This window comes from Aristolochia californica, unplaced genomic scaffold, assembly GCF_029961685.1.
Source record: "Aristolochia californica isolate CCGP_79_NKW_82.1479 unplaced genomic scaffold, dmAriCali1.0.hap1 SCAF_12, whole genome shotgun sequence".
In the NCBI taxonomy this organism is placed as follows: Eukaryota; Viridiplantae; Streptophyta; class Magnoliopsida; order Piperales; family Aristolochiaceae; genus Aristolochia; species Aristolochia californica.
In genome coordinates, this window is record NW_027181793.1 from 19,642,296 (window position 1) to 19,662,615 (window position 20,320).

General features: G+C 38.1%; 1 pseudogene; it reads left to right on the forward strand.

Annotated features, from left to right (window-relative positions):
• The first annotated feature begins 1,058 nt into the window (after positions 1–1,058).
• LOC137946067 (extradiol ring-cleavage dioxygenase-like) lies at positions 1,059–19,154 on the forward strand (annotated as a pseudogene).
• The last annotated feature ends 1,166 nt before the right edge of the window (positions 19,155–20,320 follow it).

Below are 20,320 nucleotides of genomic sequence, written 5' to 3' on the forward strand. Positions count from 1 at the left end.
CAAGTTACTAATTCTTTTATTTTTTGTGTTTTCCTCATTTGGGGGCACTAATACTAGAAATTGTTTTCCAGTGGACATGAACTTGTCCACACTAACACCCATTTCGAAGACGAAGATCATGTAGATGCATGAGATGAAGATGAAGATGAAGAAGATGATGAAGATCAAATTTTCGTTTTGTTGACTAACCCCCCATAGAAGCATTTGTTCCAATCAATCAGTAGAAAAGAAAAAAAAAAGTGTCAAATCCCAATTATAGAAGGTATTGAATTTTAATGAGAAGTTGATCCCTATAGAAATAGATTCAGTGTAGCAGTCAAACCCATATAGAGGAGTCGGTCCAATCTGCCAGTAGAAAGAAACTGGAAAATTTTGATAAAGTTACAACAAAATTTTTCCACTAGTTGAAAGCTCTATGTGGATTTGAGCAGAGTTTCTAGTGTTTTTTGCTCTTTCTCCTCTACAAGAAAAAATGAGAATAAAAAAAAAAAGGTGAAGAAAAATAAGAAAAAAAAAACAGAATGAAGAACAATTTTTAAAGATGAAAAATATAAATAATCACTTCATACCATTGAAAGAAATATTGAAATTGAATATCAACACAGTTAAGTTATTAAGTCAGTCTAAAAGGGGAAGGACTACAATTTTTTTATTAAGTATTAGATATCTTGAGACTTTTCCTCTAATATAATAATGTATCACATATTGTGCCATGACACACGATTTAGAGACAAAGAACGTGATTTACTTAACTGAGCTTTATCTTATATTTTAAAGGAGATTAGTAAATATGGGCAGATGTGATTACATTAATCAAGCCACAGCTGTTTAGATTTGGCAAGGGAGGTGATGGGCTCAAGCAAACACGCCCATCCTTGCTGACAGCTCTTTGACTGGCGGCGCAAACCACTCTTGACCAACTGGCTCAAGTAACCACGCTAAAGAAAAGATGGTCAAAGAGGAGAAGTCGATTGGGCGTGTCTGTCGTCTTCAATCTCCATTGACATCTATATAAAGCAAATCCTCTTTCTTGGTCTCCCTGCAAAGACTCAAGCACCATGGACACCTTCTTCATTGGTCATGGAGCCCCAACTGTGGCTATCAACGCTTCGCTGCCGGTCAGGCCTTTCTTGCAGCAATGGCGGGAATATCTTGGCGACGAAGCCCAGAGGTATTCTCATCATCTCCGCTCACTGGGAAACAGCTGAACCCACCGTCACCGTTGTTGATCGAAACGATACCATCAACGTCTTCCAGATGTTTCCTGATCCCATGCCTCAGGTTTGGCTTTTGAACTCTGCTGCTCTCCTTTTTTTCTTTCAGTTATCTTTCCCATTCTGTTCGATATTTGAGAGCTGTTTCGAGGAAGGAGTTTGACTGTCCGATATTGAACGCTGTATTCTACATGTCTCTCGTTATTTTGGAATGATTTGGATAGTTTCTGTGTCATTTTCTTCCACTGCAAGTTGTCATTTACCACTAACAAAAATCAACATGACGAGTATCCGTCTGCACTGCAGCTCCGTTATCCAGCGCCGGGTTCCCCAGAACTGGCAAAGCAAGTGAAGGAATTGCTGATTAAAGGAGGATTCGAGCAGGTGAAGGAAGAGAAGTGCCGGGGCATTTCTACCCGTTGCATGTCGCGTTGGGGGCTGCTGGCGTGAAGGCGAAGGCGGAACCCATCCACCACAGCTGGTCTCTGGCTTCTCTCTCTTATGCCTCCTACCGTTTCGCAGCGTCTCAATGATGCTTTAATTCGTTTTTCATTACTCAATTTGTTTTTCCATGTACTTCAATTCTTTTCTCCTCCGTCTGTATTAGATTTGTTATGCTCTAATAAAGCCATTAGCCTCATCAACACTATTTTTCAAATACTTATTGCTTCTGGTTCTCAACGTTCTCATTCCAATTTTGGCTTTTCCGTGGTTGCTGTATTTAACAAACAAAAATGATCACATGGCTTTAATTAAAAATTTAAGGAACAGGACATGCCGCCATTAGAATGTCTTATAACTTGCAGTAACTACTCTTATGTTTTCTTGTGGTTCTGGCGGATCAATAACAAAAATAGAACAAACGCCAATTCTCAGCTATGAAACATTTTAGACCGTCATTTTCTCCAAACGTCCAGCCGAGTCCAAAGGTTCTCCGTTCTTCAATCTTTCCAAACATAGCCGATTTCTGTTTTTTTTTTTTCTCGGCAGGAAGCACTATATATATAGACAAGTTACAATGATCAGATCCCATCAGAACCCAGAAAAAAAATTAAAAAATAAAATGGCTGCCAAGTCTCTCGTTTCTGTGCTGCCTCTCCTCTGCCTTGTCTTCGTCTCCGTCCAAACTCCTCACGTTGCAAATGCCCATGGCATCTCCTACATCAACAAAATCTGTCAGAGAGCCACCCGGTTCAACCCCGCTATCAAGCTCGATTTCTGCGTCACTTCCCTCCAAACCGTTCCGGAGAGCTACACCACAGAGATCGCTGGACTATTGAAGATCACCACCGATTTGGCTCTGCAGAATGCTTCAAGAACAAGTGGTCTCATCAAGAAGATGAACTCTGTAGCTTGCGAAGACTTGACCAAGGACCAATTGAATACCTGCCTCAATGCCTACACTTCTGCCGTTTCCTCTTTGCAGGAAAGCGCTCAGGCCTTTGCCGCTAAAAAGTACGACGGAGCCAAGTTGGGGGTGGTACTGGATGGGGCAGCACAGTGCGAGAAGGCGTTTGAGAATGGAAATGGGTCTCTGTTAGCTGATGAGAACAGCAATCTCCGTCAGCTCGTCACCATTGCTCAGGCCTTGCACCGTTTCGCTACCAAACACTCGAAACATTGATAATTTGATCTTTCTTCTTCGTTCTTGGTGTGCCATTACTTTGTCCATCTCCTGTTTTTTATGTTGTCTGGATCAATTAAGCTGCAGTCCATAATAAAATAATTGGGAAGAGAAGAAGTGAAGAGAAATTTCATTGTTGTTACTGTTCAAACTCTTATCCTGCAATGGTTACATCTCTTTGAATCATAGTGACTTTGATTGCTCCCTCATATGTGATTCATCTCTCTTTGGAAGAACGAGTTCTGTTTATATTAATGTAGAAGAATCACAAGGGTTTATATAGGTTTTGCAAAACCCTTAATTGAAAAATAAAATCTCAAGGACATCTTCCAACTAGGTGTCATCTAGGCGTGTTGACAAATTTATATAAATCAATGCTTAATCATTCATTTTTTCTCCCATTAATTTTGAATCTTGAATTCCTTCATGTAATTGATTGGAGTGATTTGAAATAACTTATCTCCTTGATTGATATGGGTAGATTGATCATGACTTGTAGGAGATCCTTGACTACCTTTGGAAGGTTATATTGGGACCTGCATACGAGAATTGTATGGATGAATTTATCTATAGCCATTCATGGGGACTTCCCTCTTTGTGGGGATGAGATGGACTTCACCCTTGCTTGGATTTGCATAGGTGACATATCCCACTTTGCTTCATGTGCCACCTTTGTGTGAGTTTGTTCTTCCTTTATATTTGTGGACATTGTTGTAGCTTGGAATAATGTATCCTCTTGTTCATATCTTTGAGTGTTGATATGTCTTTGTTTCTTATCATTGGATAGTAGAGAAATCCACTAAGTCAATCAATCCTTTTCAAAAATTGGATGTGTTATACTTCAATTTAGTACACATAGGTTGATGAACTTCTTCCCCCCTGAAAGGAAAAATTTATCGTCATTCGCTATTCTCCTCTCCCGCTCCCTCGGCCTTCGTCTCCCGACGATTTTTCTCGCCCCATCTTCGTCCTCTTGTCTTCGCTCTCTCTGCTCCCTCTACTTTCTCTCGTCATCTCACGTTTTTGTTGTCAATTTTCTCTCGTCATCGCTCGATTTTTTCACCCCATCTTCCTCTTCTCTTCTACACATCTCCTCTCCATTTCTCTCTCGGCCTCACTCTCGGCCTTCCTCTCCCTTCTCGTTCTCGCTCTTCTCTTTCCTCCCCCCTCCCAATTTCCTTCGATTTTCTTTGATTTTTTACATTTAGGCGTCGATTTCTTCGATTGGGCTTAGATTTCCCCATTTGGCGGTGGTTTTCCCCAAATTTCAGAAGGTAAGCCAAAACCCTAATTTTTTTCAACTAATTTAGTGTTTTATTTGATTTAATTTTAATTTCTGTGTGTAATTTATCTTGATTGTGGCCTAATTATGAGATTTAGGGTTCAATTTCGTCTTGATAGGGTTTAATTTCGGGATTAGAGTTGGGGTTTGGGACTTTTAGGGTTTTAAGGTCTAGGGTTTAGTCTTTAGGTCTGGCATTAGGGTTTATGTTTTGTTTTGTTTTTTAAAATAGGGTTCTCAATTTTTGGGGTGATAGTGTTTTAAGTGGGGCTTTTAGGGGTTTTAAGGTCTAGGGTTTACGGTTTGGGGCTTTTAGGGGTTTTAAGGTCTAGGGTTTAGGCTTTGGGACTTTTAGGGGTTTATGTTTTAGGGTTTTTAGGGGTTTTAAGGTCTAGGGTTTAGGGTTTTAGAGTTTGGGACTTTTAGGGCTTATTTTAATATGTTAGGGTTCTCAGTTAGGGTTTAGGATTAGGGGGTTTAGTCCAGTTTAAACAAGGCTGAGTCGCCTACACGGGCGTCCATTAGCCAAAGAAACCCGACCCCCATCAATGACGATGTACGGTTCGTAGTGACTGCGAAGTCATATGAGGCTCTACCAGGGGTGTTTGGTGAATTTTGACTTGATGAGTTTGTGTTTGCATTGTTCTAGTCATCTGCAATGAAATTAGTTCGATTAATTTTGAAATATTTTAGAATGTTGTTGAATATGTTTGAAGTGCTATGGAATGCTTTTGCCATGTGGTGAGGAGATTTTGGTGTTATAAATATCCACCACATGGTATTTTGTTATTTGTTGGTTGTGTTTCTGTGTGTTCCTAGTTACTACGACGGGTAATGGTTTTCTGATAAAAAAATTTCCTTGAGGACCATCTCGAATTTAGATTATAAATGGCTGGAAGAAGCCAACAAACTCCTTGATCATATGACATTTGGACCTTCGATGATGACAACAAAATGCTCGATCTCTTGGTTGAGCAAATCAATGTGGGGAACAGGATGCCCAATGGGGTTTGGAAGCATGAAGTGTATTTGGATTGTGTCAATAGGTTCAATGAAGACGTAGCTAATAAAAAAACTGTTGAGCAACTCAAGAATCGAACAAGATCATAGAAGAAAATATACCAAACAGTAACGAGCTGTCTCAACACTAGTGGGTTCGGTTGGGATGCAACCACACATTGAGTTATTGCATGTCATTCTATATAGCAAGATTATATCAAGGTCAATAAATTATGATGTACTGTAAAACATTTTGTATATTTTCTGCATTACTAGAACTCTATTCCAAGTAGTCTAAATAATGTTTTATCCTTGTAGGAGCATAAAGAAGTTGAAAAGTATAGACAACAAGGTTGCCCCCTTTATGACAAATTGGCTTTAGTAGTGGGAAGAAAATCCAGCATGAGGAAGAAAATTCACGCTGGGACATTCTTGAGGATGTTGATTTAGGTAGAGATATTCTTTCGCCATTCTTTATAGAAATTGAGTTGGCACCTGATCAGTCTCCAAGTGCTAACCCGTCAACTTCAAGTCGTCATAGAAAGAGACCGCAAATGGGCACCGATGATAGTATCGTGTTCGTTGATACAATGAAAGAAATTGCCACCCTATTGCGTGAAACTATAATAAAACCTAAAGATGATAAAACCGTCGGAGAGAATTGGTATGAAGCCCTCACAGAAATCCCGGACCTGTCAATAGAGATGAAGTATCGCGCTTCTCTATTGTTAGATACACCAACGAAGAAGGACATGTTTACGAAGCTGCCAGTGGAAGAGCGACTCGGTTTGCTTAGATTTTTTTTTCTGGTAAAATGTAGTCAATAGTTTTAAGTACACTATCTATTTTGGGAAACTTGTTTTGAAGTTTAATTATGTTTTTTTAGTTATGACTTTATAAGACATATCATTGATAGATTATGAATGTTATTATGGTTAAGATATGGGTTTTCATGATTGTTGTGTTCTTATTGTGCGGATGAATATTGTGGGTGTGTGATTGGAGATGGTTTTATATAGGTGTGATTGAAAATAGGTTATGATTGAATATAAGGGTATGTTTTTGTGTTTATGACATTTAGGAAGAAACATGAATTATTTTTGAAGTCGTCATTGTGTTTGTGGTGATTGTATTTGCAGGTTTCCATGGAAGACAAAAATAGGAATGTAAGAATGATAGCAATCACATGTCTTATATACATAATGGGAAGATACTATCTCAACCATAGGTATAGATGTGCACTACATGCTCGTGGGATTGGTAGTCCGATTTATTTTCAAAAGGCATTAGCGAAATTACCTGTTAAATTTTGAAAAGTTTACAGGATGAATCAAATTGTGTTTAAAAAAATAGCAAAGATATTTTAAAGTAAATTATTTTTATCACCCACAAAGACCATCTTAGTGGAAGAACAACTTGCATATTTTCTCATAATTGTTGGTCAAGGACAAACATATAGTGTCATAACAAAGATATTTGATAGATCAAATTGGACTATAAGTAGGTATTTCAATAAGGTGTTGAATGCTGTTATCAAACTTCGGCCTGATTACATCAAACGACCTTCAAAACGGACTCAGTCGAAGATTTTAAACAATCTAATGTTTTATCCGTATTTTAAGGTAACATCACTTGGCATCTAATGAATAATTTTAGATTAATATTTAGAGTTACTTTATATTAATTGAAATGATATAATTAGGATTGATGGAACTCATATCAAAGCAAACATCCCACTTGAAGAACAACAAAGGTTCTGGAACAGAAAGGGCTATCTCTCACAAAATGTGATGGCAACACGTACATTTGATATGCAATTCACTTATGTACTTGTTGGATGGGAGGGATCAACAACTGATTCCCGTGTATTGAAGGACGCATTGACTCGCCGAAATATAATCTATGTACCTGAAGGTAAATAATAAATTTTTATGTAGTAATTTTTTTTTATTTTATCTTCAATTATCTTATGTGGAAAATATTTTGTACAGTAGGTAAATATTATCTAGTCGATGCTGGTTATGCAAATATGCCAGGATTTTTGGCTCCATATTGAGGAACTCGTTATCATCTACAAGAATTTGGAGACAACCTTCCTAGAAATGATAAAGAGTTATTCAACCGAAGGCACTCATCTTTGAGGAATACTATTGAACGAACTTTTGGTGCTTTAAAAGCTCGATTCCAAATGTTGAAAGGCGCTCCTCCATTTTCTTATAAGATCTAGATGAAAATTGTAATAGCTTGTTGCATATTACACAATTATATACGTAAAAAGGATTACAATGATATGTTTGAATTGGAAGATGATGATTCAGATGATGAGGTTGGTGGAGGAGCTGATGAGGTCCAATTCGCAAGTGAAAATTCGGATGAAGATAACGATGATCTTGGGGATGAAGGCAACCTATCAACAACAATGCGGGGGCGTCGTGCATTAGAATCCACTAGAGCTGCACAATTTCTAGATGTCATAACGACTAGCATGTGGAATGATTATTAGTGGTTGTACTTTGTTGCTTTAGAACATGTATGTTGTCGTTCGTATGTACTAAACTAGTAAGTTGATGATGTTAAACGCACGAACTCGTTGTTAAAAATAATTTACATTAATTATATTCATTTTTATTATTTTATACTTTTTTTTACGTGTTTACAATTTATTCTAGTCACATGTAATTAGTATATTAATTTATAATTAACTGTAATCATTAATTGGTATAATTATCCAATTGCTATAATTAATTAAACAAATGGTTTTACATTTTGTGTTAATATTTTATTAATTATTAATAAGTAAAAATAATTAATTGGTTCAATTATCCAATTAATTAAACCATTAGATTTTCATTTTGTCTGAATATATTATTAATTAATAATATATAAAATATATATTATGTCATTGATAAATTAATATATTTATTTATTTATTATGTATTTTTTATTTTTTATTAAAATAGTGAGTTTTAATTTTAAACTATATCTTATGTAATTAAGAAATAATTTATTTTTTTATTATATTCACTTATGTTATTTTTAATTTTTTTATATTTTAAATAATTTATTCTAGTCACACATAATTAGTATATTAATTTATAATAAATTGTAATCATTAATTGGTTTAATTATCCAATTTATATAATTAATTAAACGATTAGGTTTATTTAGTATATTCTCTTATGTTATTTTTTAATTTTTTTATTAATTTTGTATTATTTATTCTAGTCACACATAATTATTGTTTTAATTTATAATAAACTATAATCATTAAGTAATATAATATAGTTTTTCATTAATTAGGATATTAATATATTCTAATACTACACGTTAAGTGTAGTAACCATGTTTATTTTGGTTAATTATATGTTTAGGTATATGTTCTATTTAAGTATATTATAAAATGTTACTCATTCTCTTCTTGATATCATATTTTTCATTTGGAGACATTAACACTGGAATCTGTTTTCTAGCCACTTGAACTCGTCTACACTAATACCCAACATGAGTTGAAGTTGAATCAATTCATTTCACTTCAATTTAATTTTTCACTTCAATTCAAGTTCATTGTGGACTAACCCCCCCAGAATGAGAGATACAAGGAGTTAAGTGGTCTAAGTGTATGAGGGGCATTTTTATAATTGTGCTAATCCGCTGATTAAATCAAACTCAGTTTTTTTACTTCTCTCATCCTCTCTCTTCTCCTCTTCTCAAATTCTCTCTATGTTCTCTTCATTCTTCACTTTTTCATGGTAATCTAAGAGGTTTTGTTCATCATCTACTCAATTGAAGGGAAGTTTGATTGCACTTATGTTTGAAAGTCCATGGAGGGGTGACGGCAGTGTGGCAAAGTGCCTACTTGTGGCAAGCTCCAAAGAAACTTTGGAAAATTTTGAAGAAGTTACAACAAAATTTCTCCACTAGTTGCAAGCTCTATGAGGATTATGGCAGAGTTTCTAGTTACTTTTTGCTCTTCTCCTCCATTCGAAAAAAAAAGAGAATAAGGAAAAAAGGTGAAGAAAAATAGGAAAAAAAATTGAAGGAGATGAAATGGAAAAAAGGAAAAAAGGAGAGGAGTTTCTCTCATCAAAATTTCCAAATTCTTTCATAAGAACTATTTTTGTGCCTTTTTTATCTTCTCTCTATAAGAAAAAAAGAGAAGAAGGACAAAAAAAAGAATAAAGAAAAATAGGAGGAGAAGGGAAAAAAAGGAAGAAAGGACAAAAGGGAAAAAAGGAAAAAATAAAAAAAATCACTAAATTGAGCATACTAAATATATCTAAAACAATCTTTCTAGAGATCATTTCATTGGAAAAGTTCTTCAAAAACTCGTCTTCAATTTGGATTGTAGGTTGCAATTTGCTTGCATGATGCCAAAAATTGCTATTTATCATCTATCAGTTATACATCAAAGAATTTGTTCCTAGGCCTTGTACACACTGTCCGTCAGAATGTGGGAGTTGGCCATGCCCGAAGTCGTTGCATTAACAACAAATTAAGGGGATGCCGAAGACAAAGCTAGTTATTGGAGAGAGAAAATTCCCCAGGAAGATCTCTCCCAACGAATTTTAAAATTTGTTTGGGAGAGGCATTTCACCAGCCAATTTAATTTCTCTAGCATGTTAATTTGTTAGCAAAAATTAATTTTCTTGTCATGATTTTTAATATGCTCCTTAAACTTTAAATATATGAGAAGTAGGGAAAGAGCACATTATCCTCTCCCTTTCCCACGCTCTCTTTTCTTGACCTGCTTCTTCTTCTCTTACCTCTCATACTCTCCTCTACATATTATCTTCTTCTCTCGTACAATAGTTTGTAAAGACGACAAATGTAAATAATCACTTCATACCATTGGAAGAAATATTAAAATTAAATAGCAGCACAGTTGTGTTATTAACTCAATAGTTAATAGAGGTGTACCTATAAATGGATTAATCAAGCCACAATTGTTTAGATTAAGCAGAGGAGGAGATGGACTCAAGCAATCACGCCCACCCTTGGTGACCACTCTTTGACCGGTGGCGCAAACCACTCTTGACCAACTGGCTCAAGTAAACACGCAAAAGAAAGATGGTCAAAGAGAAGAAGTCGATTGGGCGTGTTCTCTTCAATCTCCAGAGTTAGCTGGTGGAGAAGTTGAATGGCTTAGTGGTCTATTATAAGACATTCCCATGATGGATAAGCCAATTCCCTCTAGCTTAATTAATTGTGATTATCATACGACTATTATGAAAGTTAAAAGTAAAAGTCATAAGTCAAAGGCATCTAGGCATATTAAGCTTTGATATAAAATCTTGAGGACACTCACATCCACTAAAGTTATAACCTTGAGTTATAGTAAATCGATAGAAAACTTGGCAGATCACCTGACCAAGGGCTTGTCAAGAGGACAAGTACAATATCCTTCTAGGGTGATGAGATTAAAGCCTATTACTGGAGTCGCTGTCAGTGGCAACCCAACCTATATAATTGAAAATTCCAAGATGAAGGTTCAATGGGAAAAATAAGGTGAATGAGTGACATGTAGGAGCACCAAATTAAAGTGAATTTTATTCACATCTCATCTCTATGAAGCAGGTGCTTAACTGCATTGGATATGAGGTTGGTGTATTAACTTAATGATATCGAGGCTATGATAGCAGAGTATAAAGATGCAATTAGGGGTAGCATCGAGTCAATCCGAGCTCGAATCTGCATATGTTTGAGTTGTGCTTGATTTAAATACTTCGAACTCGAGCTCGGGCCGAGCCCAACCTCGAGCCAAAAATTGAAATCGAGTTCAAGCCAAATAATTTTAACGAGTTCAAGCTCGAGCTCTCGGGATCCAACCTACATTTAAAACTTTGCATAAATTACATATCAAATAAACTGTGCATAAAATTATGCATAAATTTTACTTAAAATTGGGCATGACCTCTGTACATAAACTCTACATAAAATCGTTTGTACACTCTGCATAAAATTGTTCATAAACACTCATTCAATAATCAAACACAAATTTAAATGAAATATCAATATCAAGTTTACAATCACCCAAACACAACCTATATATCCAGTAAACATTTATGAACTCCAACTCAAGATTTCGTCTTCTCAAGATACATGATATATTGTTTCCAAAGAGAACATACAATAATGAATACAACCATAACCGCTCTTCTACTGGAGATACAAATGTTGGGACAAAAAAAACAAAACCATGGCATGGCAAGTGTGCTTAAATTTGATATTTTTTTTCATATATGAATCAACTAACTTTTTTATTATGGATATTGTGCTTATTTTCGTATTGTCGAGTCCTGTTCAAACTTGCTCTAGTAAAATCAAGATTTGTCCCCAAAAATACTGGCCAACTACTCATCACCCATGTCAAACAGATGAATGATGCCCATTAAAGATGCAGTCCAACTGATCTTTAAATGCATGTTGCCCATAAAATATGCAGTCCAGTATACATTTATAAACTCCAACCGAGCTTTTGTAAAGATATTGAAAAACTCGCTGAACTCTTTAGAAGAAGAGAATTAGTTTGAACAAAAGACCAGACAAGAGAACTCACCTACATAGATTCCTATTCCAGAGTTGTTTAAGGGGTAATTTGGATTTGTGCCATCGATAACTCCAACCAAAAAGATTTGCTTCACCCCAATGTCCTTAGCTACACAAAATTATTTCCAGCATCAATATGGTTTTTCTGACCGATCCATCAAGCTATCATCAATGTTCAAAAAATTAAATCAAGTAGAAGCACAAAGTTACCTATACAAGATATACGACATCTTTGAAATAGAATTCAGGTCGCCGACCTTTGCTAGCAAACCCAAGTTTCATCTTAAGAACAACACTTATAATGATGTAATGAAAGAGTTGAATGTTTGTACAAACAAACTAAGGAACGAACGAATTCAAAGCTAACTAATTAGATACATGAAAAGTAAACCTCAACAAACGCACTTCTCATTCAACCCATATACGATTTCAGCGAACCTCCTAGGCTCCAACCTATATTTTTGTAACATCTTCACAAAAGTCTGACAAGTAAGAAGACTGTTTGAGCCAGCCTGGTGGGCATTGCCCGCTTCTCGCTCCACCTGCAGTAGTATCGCCAGTCCCTCTAACCCGCCGTAGAGTTTCCGCCGGGAGCTGATGTACTTCACGTCGAATAGGGACGATCCAAAGAGAGCAATCAACAATACCATGAAGCCACTCAAGTTGTCGGGAAATTTGCGGACATAATTTTTGTAAGCACCACAACAAAGGATAGAACCTATAGAATCTGTAGCATGCATTCCATCATTAATAGGGTTTTGGGAAGTCTAACTTGTTAGGAGAAATGTTAACAGTGAATTGGAATAACCAAATCAATTATCAAACAACGGAAACAATACTCCCACTTCGTGTGAATCTGTTGGGAAATAATTTAATAAAAAAAAATCATACACACACAAAGAGCCAATAATTTTTTACGCGGAAAACCCTTCAAAGCAAAGGGAAAAACCAACTTTCACTATCACCAATGATATGTACACAAATGTTCTCTTTAGATAATACTAGAGGCATACAATAAACAATAATCTCAAGAAAAATAATTTATTGGCAACCAAACAATGTGATAGAAGAGACTTCACCTAAGAAGACACAGTACTATTCACGGCTACAAACACCAGAAAGACTACCCAAAATCCGATTTCCACCGTTTAGATTGTAGTCTTGAGTCGTGAATGTGTCTGAAAAATTTCAACTCGATCAGACCACATAAGACGTCGATCAGAACATTTGACAGAAACTGTATAGCCTGCTCTGTTTTGACAGCCTCTTGTCTTCTCCTTTCTCACACACTCTCTTTTTGCCTAATGATAGTAGCATTTAGATTTTAGTAAACCTAAATAAGCTGGGCCTAAACTATCTCTCCTTGTGGGCAATACCATCAACGTCTTCCAGATGTTTCCTGATCCCATGCCTCAGGTTTGGCTTTTGAACTCCGCTGCTCTCCTTTTTTTCTTTCAGTTATCTTTCCCATTCTGTTTGATATTTGAGAGCTGTTTTCGAGGAAGGGTTTGACTGTTCGAAATTGAACGTTGTATTCTACATGTCTCTCGTTATTTTGGAATGATTTGGATAGTTTTGTGTCATTTTCTTCCACTGCAAGTTGTCATTTACGACTAATAAAAATCAACATGACGAGTATCCGTCTGCACTGCAGCTCCGTTATCCAGCGCCGGGTTCCCCTGAACTGGCAAAGCAAGTGAAGGAATTGCTGATCAAGGGAGGATTCGAGCAGGTGAAGGAAGAGAAGTGACGGGGGCTCGATCACGGCGCATGGGTCCCCTTAATTCTCATGTACCCAAATGCCGACGTTCCCGTCGTCGAGTTGTCTATCCAAACCGACAAGGACGGAACCCATCACTACAACATGGGCAAAGCCCTGGCTCCCCTACGGGACCAAGGGGTCCTCATCATCGGCTCCGGCAATGCCACCCATAATCTTCAGGTGCTTGGTTCTGATAACGAACCTGTCTTTCCTTGGGCTCTTGCCTTCAATAAATGGCTCACGGAAGCACTCCTCGATGGACGGTAACTGTGGAACCGTATTTGTATCGCTCGGGCCAGTCCTTGTATAAGGTCCTATTACGCCTCTCACTAATGCCTCGAGGTTTTAGCGCAACTGGTTTCAACAAGGTATCAGAGCAGGAGAATTATCCTCTCTTTTTCGTTGCAAAAAGTCGGAGCTAAGTGCTCCTGTAATCGCCGGAGGAAGGAAAAAAATCCGTCGGAGTTGCAGAACTCTGTTTTTTTTCTGCAACTCCATATTCCGGCTGTCCCGACGCCAAAAGAACGTTGTCGACGCTGACGACGGCACCACCACCCTGTTCCGACTGAAGCCGACGCTCCGCTGCCGTTGCCGAAGAGGAAGGCTGACGTTGCCGACGACGAAGACTGCCGTTGCCGAAGACGAAGGCTGTCATTGCCGAAGACGAAGCATTTTACGTAGTCGGAATCACGTCACCGACGAGTGCCGACAATCGCCGACGAGCGCCGACGACGGCACCACCACCCTGTTCCGACTGAAGCCGACGCTCCGCTGCCATTGCCGAAGAAGAAGGTTGTTGTTGCCGAAGATGACGGTATTTATGTTTTAACTTAAGGCACTGTTCATTTATTTTTCTGTCGACCGAATCGAACCGAACCGGACCAGCACTGGAGCGGACCATAATTGAATCCGCCCAGATTGTACCGAACCGGACCAGATCGAACCGGACCGGACTGAACCAAACCGGACCGGATTAAAAAAAAAAAAAAAAAATTCAGATCGATGGCCACCACTACAGGCGCATCCACCGACCTTATCCCATCACCACAGATTATAGTCCACCAAGATAATTCTGCGTTTCCAACTGGAATTATCCTCAATGAGACCAATTATTCCTTATGGTCCCAACTCATGGAGATGCGAATTGGCGCACGCAACAAAGCTGGATACCTCACCGGTGAAACAAAAAAACCAGCATCTGGTGATGCTAATCTTGGAGCATGGATTACTGAAAATCAAAGAGTCAAAAGTTGGCTTATTGACTCCATGAGTCCATTGCTCATGCAGCGATTTATTCGCCTCTCCACTGCCAAGGAGATATGGGAAGCAGTATCAAAAACATTCTATGATGGCTCCGATGAAACTTGTATATTTGAGCTGAACCAGAGATCTTTTTCTACCAAACAAAATGGTAGACCGTTATCCACATACTACAATGAACTGGTTACTATTTTCCAAGAGATTGATCATCGAACTATATCTCAGGAAGGAACAGTCGAAGGGCTAATCCAGTTGCACTCTGCAATGGCTAGGCTTCGGGTTCATATTTTTCTCAGTGGGCTTGACTCCGAATTTGATCAAGTTCATGGAGAAATTTTGCGAAAAGATCCCAAACTTGATTTGGAAAGTACATATGCCTATGTCAGACGCGAATATCAACAGAGACAGACAATGGGGAGCTATCGCCCAGTCTCCGAGAACTTGGCGATGTTGGTCAACCAAAACCGACAAGGATCATCAAGCAGTCGGAACCCTCAATCCTCTGGCAAAGGTAACAATCGTGTATGTATTCATTGCGGAAAAAAAGGACATTCACAACACCGGTGTTATGAGATTATTAGCTATCCGGAGTGGTGGGATTTCTCGAAAAATCCCTGTAACAAGACTGTTGGGAAAGCTATAGTGACATCCATGGAAGAGAATCAGGAGCTACCTACTGCAAATGTTGCCCATCCAGGTATTCTCGATAATGCATTAGTATTTTCTGTACATTCTAAGAATATACCTTGGATTATTGATACAGGTGCATCCGATCACATGACAAGGGATCCCAGTCAGTTACAATCCATCCTATCTTCTCCACAATCTGTTATTTCAACAGCCAATGGTAGTACCTCTCCTATTACTGGGGAAGGATCTGTTATCTTATCCAATAATCTGACATTAGATACTGTCCTTGTGGTTCCCTCTCTTGAATATAACCTTTTGTCTGTTAGCCAAATTACTTCCACTCTTGCTTGTACTGTAACTTTTTGGCCCTCATTTTGTGTCTTTCAGGACATTCTAACCCGGAAGATTCTTGGTTATGGTGTTAGACGGGGCAAACTCTACTATTTGGAGTTGACAGAGAACGGGGGATCAAAAATCAGTCAGACAAATCAAGCTAGCAGTGAAGATAATGCTCAAACAACTGTATGGTCATGGCACCGACGATTAGGCCACCTTTCCTTTGGTTATCTTAAAAAAATGCGACCTCAACTTTTTTCAGGTTTGACTGATGTGCATTTTCATTGTGATACATGTGAATTGGCTAAAAGCCACCGTATTGCTTATTTCTCGAGTTTGAATAAAAGTTTCGAACCTTTTGCGGTTATTCATTCTGATGTTTGGGGTCCAGCCAAGATTCCCTCTATTTCTAGAGCTCGTTACTTTGTGACATTTATTGATGAATGCACTAGAATGACTTGGGTATCTCTGTTTATCCACAAAAGTGATGTGTGTCTAGCCTTTCAGAAATTCCATACAATGATACATAATACCAAAAGCAGATTCGTGTTTTGCAATCTGACAATGGTACTGAGTTTGTTAATGCTTCTCTTGAAAATTTTCTGACCACTCATGGAATTCGTCACCAGACTTCTTGCACCTATACTCCCCAACAGAATGGATTGGCAGAAAGAAAGAATAGACAACTTTTGGAAGTAGTATGTGCCTCTCTCTTTGGCATGAACATGCCTCGATTTTATTGGGGTGAAGCTATCACATCTGCTGCCTACCTCATCCATCGAACACCTTCTAGCGTACTGGATTTTCACACTCCTCTACATAAGCTGCAATCCCTGATTTCAATTCCCCATCTTCCGAATCTTGAACCCCGAATTTTTGGGTGTACCGCTTATGTTCATATCCCAAAGATCTTGCGAAATAAACTTGATCCATGTGCCAAGCGATGTGTATTTGTTGGCTACTCTGATCTTCAAAAAGGATATCGGTGTTATGATCCACACACCAACAAGCTCCATGTGACTTTAGATGTCTCCTTCCATGAATCAATCCCTTATTATTCAGGGGGATTTTCTTGGACATCTCTTCAGGGGGAGAGTTCAAATGAAGAGAATGTTCCACATGAAACTAACGGAGATGTTGAAAGAGGTGCCGAATTTATTGAAATAGAAGCGGTGAATGAATTTTTAAGTGTCATGATGTGCAACAAGACTGTGATTCAGTAATTTCACCTGAAGAACCCCCAGAGTTGCCCCCGTCTGCACCAACAACTGAAGAATCAACCCAGAATGTTCCTCCTCAGGTAAATACGAATCCTATGTTTGATGAGTCTACTAAAACATGTCTTCCTACAGAAAACATAACCTCTAGATATCCACAAAGATTGAATAGGGGAGTTCCCAAAAAACAGTATGAACCTGATCTTAAAGCAAAGACCAAATACTCAATCAATAACTATGTGTCCTCCCATAGGTTGACTAAATCATATGCATTTACTGTTGATCAATTATCCAGGGTTTCTATTACTAGTAATGTGCAGGATGCATTAGCTGATCCAAAATGGAAAAAAGCGATGAATGAAGAGATGGAGGCTCTACAAAAAAATGCCACTTGGGAACTTGTTCCCCAACCTAAAGGAGTAAAAACAATTGGATGTCGATGGGTGTTCACATTGAAACTCAAACCGGATGGAAGCATTGACAGATATAAAGCTCGGCTAGTTGCAAAAGGATATACGCAAAGGTATGGGATAGACTATCAGGATACTTTTGCACCAGTAGCTAAGATCAATACAAGTCGTATTCTTATATCTATAGCAGCAAATCGAGACTGGCCTCTGCAAAAATTTGACGTTAAAAATGCCTTCCTCAATGGAGACTTAGAAGAAGAAGTCTACATGGAACTACCACCAGGTGTAAAAAGTGGTTCTTTGTCTCAAGGTAAAGTTTGTAAATTGAAGAAGTCATTGTATGGGCTGAAACAGTCACCTAGAGCATGGTTTGGGAGATTCTCAGCTACAATGAAGGAGTTTGGTTATAAACAAAGTAACTCAGATCATACTTTGTTTATAAAACACAAAGAAGGAAAGGTAACAACATTAATTGTATATGTTGATGATATGGTCGTGACAGGAGATGACCCAGGTGAAATGCAAGCTTTACAGGAGTATTTAGCTACTAAATTCGAAATGAAGGATCTCGGACAACTTAAATATTTTTTGGGGATTGAAGTTGCAAGATCGAAACATGGAGTCTTCCTTTCACAGCGAAAATATGTGTTGGATCTTCTAGCCGAAACCGGAATGTTTGACTGTAAACCAATAGAGACGCCGATGGAAATGCATCATAAACTCGGAATTCTTCCAGATCAAATTCCAGCAGACAAAGGGCATTATCAACGATTAGTTGGAAGATTAATCTACCTATCCCACACAAGGCCCGATGTAGCATATGCAGTAAGCGTTGTGAGCCAGTTCATGCATGCACCAAGTGAAGAACATATGGAAGCAGCCTATCGGATCTTGAGATACTTAAAGAGTGCTCCAGGAAAAGGTTTGTTATTCTGAAAAATTGGTATCTCTAGTATTGAAGGGTATACAGACTCTGATTGGGCAGGTGATCAGACAACTAGAAGATCCACGTCGGGTTACTTTACTTTTGTGGAAGGGAATCTTGTCACTTGGAAAAGCAAAAAACAGAAGGTAGTATCAAGATCAAGTGCTGAAGCTGAATTTCGAGGTATGGCTCATGGTGTATGCGAGTTGTTATGGATACGGAATATACTGAGAGACTTAGGGATTGAATACGACAAACCTATGAATCTTCACTTTGATAACAATGCAGCTATCGCAATTGCACAAAATCTAGTTCAACATGATCGCACTAAACATGTTGAAGTTGATCGTCATTTCATCAAAGAGAACCTCGATGCAAAGATTATACAATTCCCCTTTATTCAATCTACGAGTCAGATGGCTGATTTGCTCACGAAGGCAGTATCAGGGAAAGCATTTCATGGTATAATTGACAAGTTGGGTTTGACTGATATCTATGCACCAACTTGAGGGGGAGTGTTGAAATGTATAGCTGTATAGCGTGATTGTTTCCTCCGATCCCGTGATTATATTCTTGATTCTATTCCTTGATTTTAGGATCTAAATTGATCCTAAAATCAACTTGTAATGTATTATAAATAGCCTCCTAAACGGAGAAGAATAAAATGGTTTCAACAGTAACAACTCAACACACGTCACTCAGTACTCGCAACGGTTGAATTTGTTTCTTTAAGACTGATCCATTCTTTGCTTTCAGACACGACGACGTGAACCACTACAACGTGAAGGCGCCGTTCCCGAAGATGGCGCATCCATCGCCGGAGCACTTCTACCCGTTGCATGTCGCGTTGGGGGCTGCTGGCGTGAAGGCGAAGGCAGAACTCATCCACCATAGCTGGTCTCTGGCTTCTCTTTCTTATGCCTCCTACCGTTTCGCAGCGGCTCAATGATGCTTTAATTCGTTTTTCATTACTCAATTCTTCAATTAGCCTCATCAACACTATTTTTCAAATACTTATTGAAGGATATAAAATGGAAAAAAGGAAAAAAAGGAGAGGAGTTTCTCTCATTAAAATATCCAAATTCTTTCAGAAGAACTATTTTTGTGCCTTTTTTATCTTCTCCTGTACAAGAAAAAAGAGGAGAAGGAATAAAAGAGAATTTAAGAAAAATAGGAGGAGAAGAAAAAAAAGGAAGAAAGGAAAAATGGAAAAAAAAAGAAAAATCACTAAATTGAGCATACCAAATATATCTACAACAATCTTTCTAGCCATCATTTCATTCGAAAAGTTCTTCAAAAGCTCGTCTTCAATTTGGATTGTAGGTTGTAACTTGCTTGCATGATGCCAAAATTGCTATTTATCATCGATCAGTTATACGTCAATGAATTTGTTCCTAGGCCTTGTACATACTGTCCGTCAAAATGTGGGAGTTGGCCATGCTCGAAGTCATTGCATTAACAACAAATTAAGAGGATGCTGAAGACAAAGCTAGTTATTGGAGAGAGAAAATTCCCCAGGAAGATCTCTCCCAACGAATTAAGGGGATCGCCAGCCAATTTAATTTCTCTAGCATGTTAATTTGTTGGCCAAAATTAATTTTCTTGTCGTGATTTTTAATATGCTCCTTAAACTTTAAATATATGAGAAGTAGGGAAAGAGCACATTATGCTCTCCCTTTCCCATTCTCTCTTTTCTTGACCTGTTTCTTCATGTCTTACCTCTAATACTCTCTTCTACATATAATAATGTATCACATATTATGTCATGAGACACAACATAGAGACAAAGAGCGTGATTTACTTAATTGAGGTTATCTTTTATTTTAAGGGAGATGTGAATGGATTAATCAAGCGACAACTGTTTAGATTAGGCAGGGGAGGAGATGGGCTCAAGCAATCACGCCCACCCTTGGTGACCACTCTTTGACCGGTGGCGCAAACCACTCTTGACCAACTGGCTCAAGTAAACACGCTAAAGAAAGGATGGTCGAAGAGAAGTCGGGACCCGATTAAGAGATTAAATCGGGAGCTCTCTGATTTGGGGTTTTAAGGTTGAGACAACGAGAATTTGGGGTTTTCGTCTGGAAGAAAGAGGGGTTTCGTTGAGGGAAGATC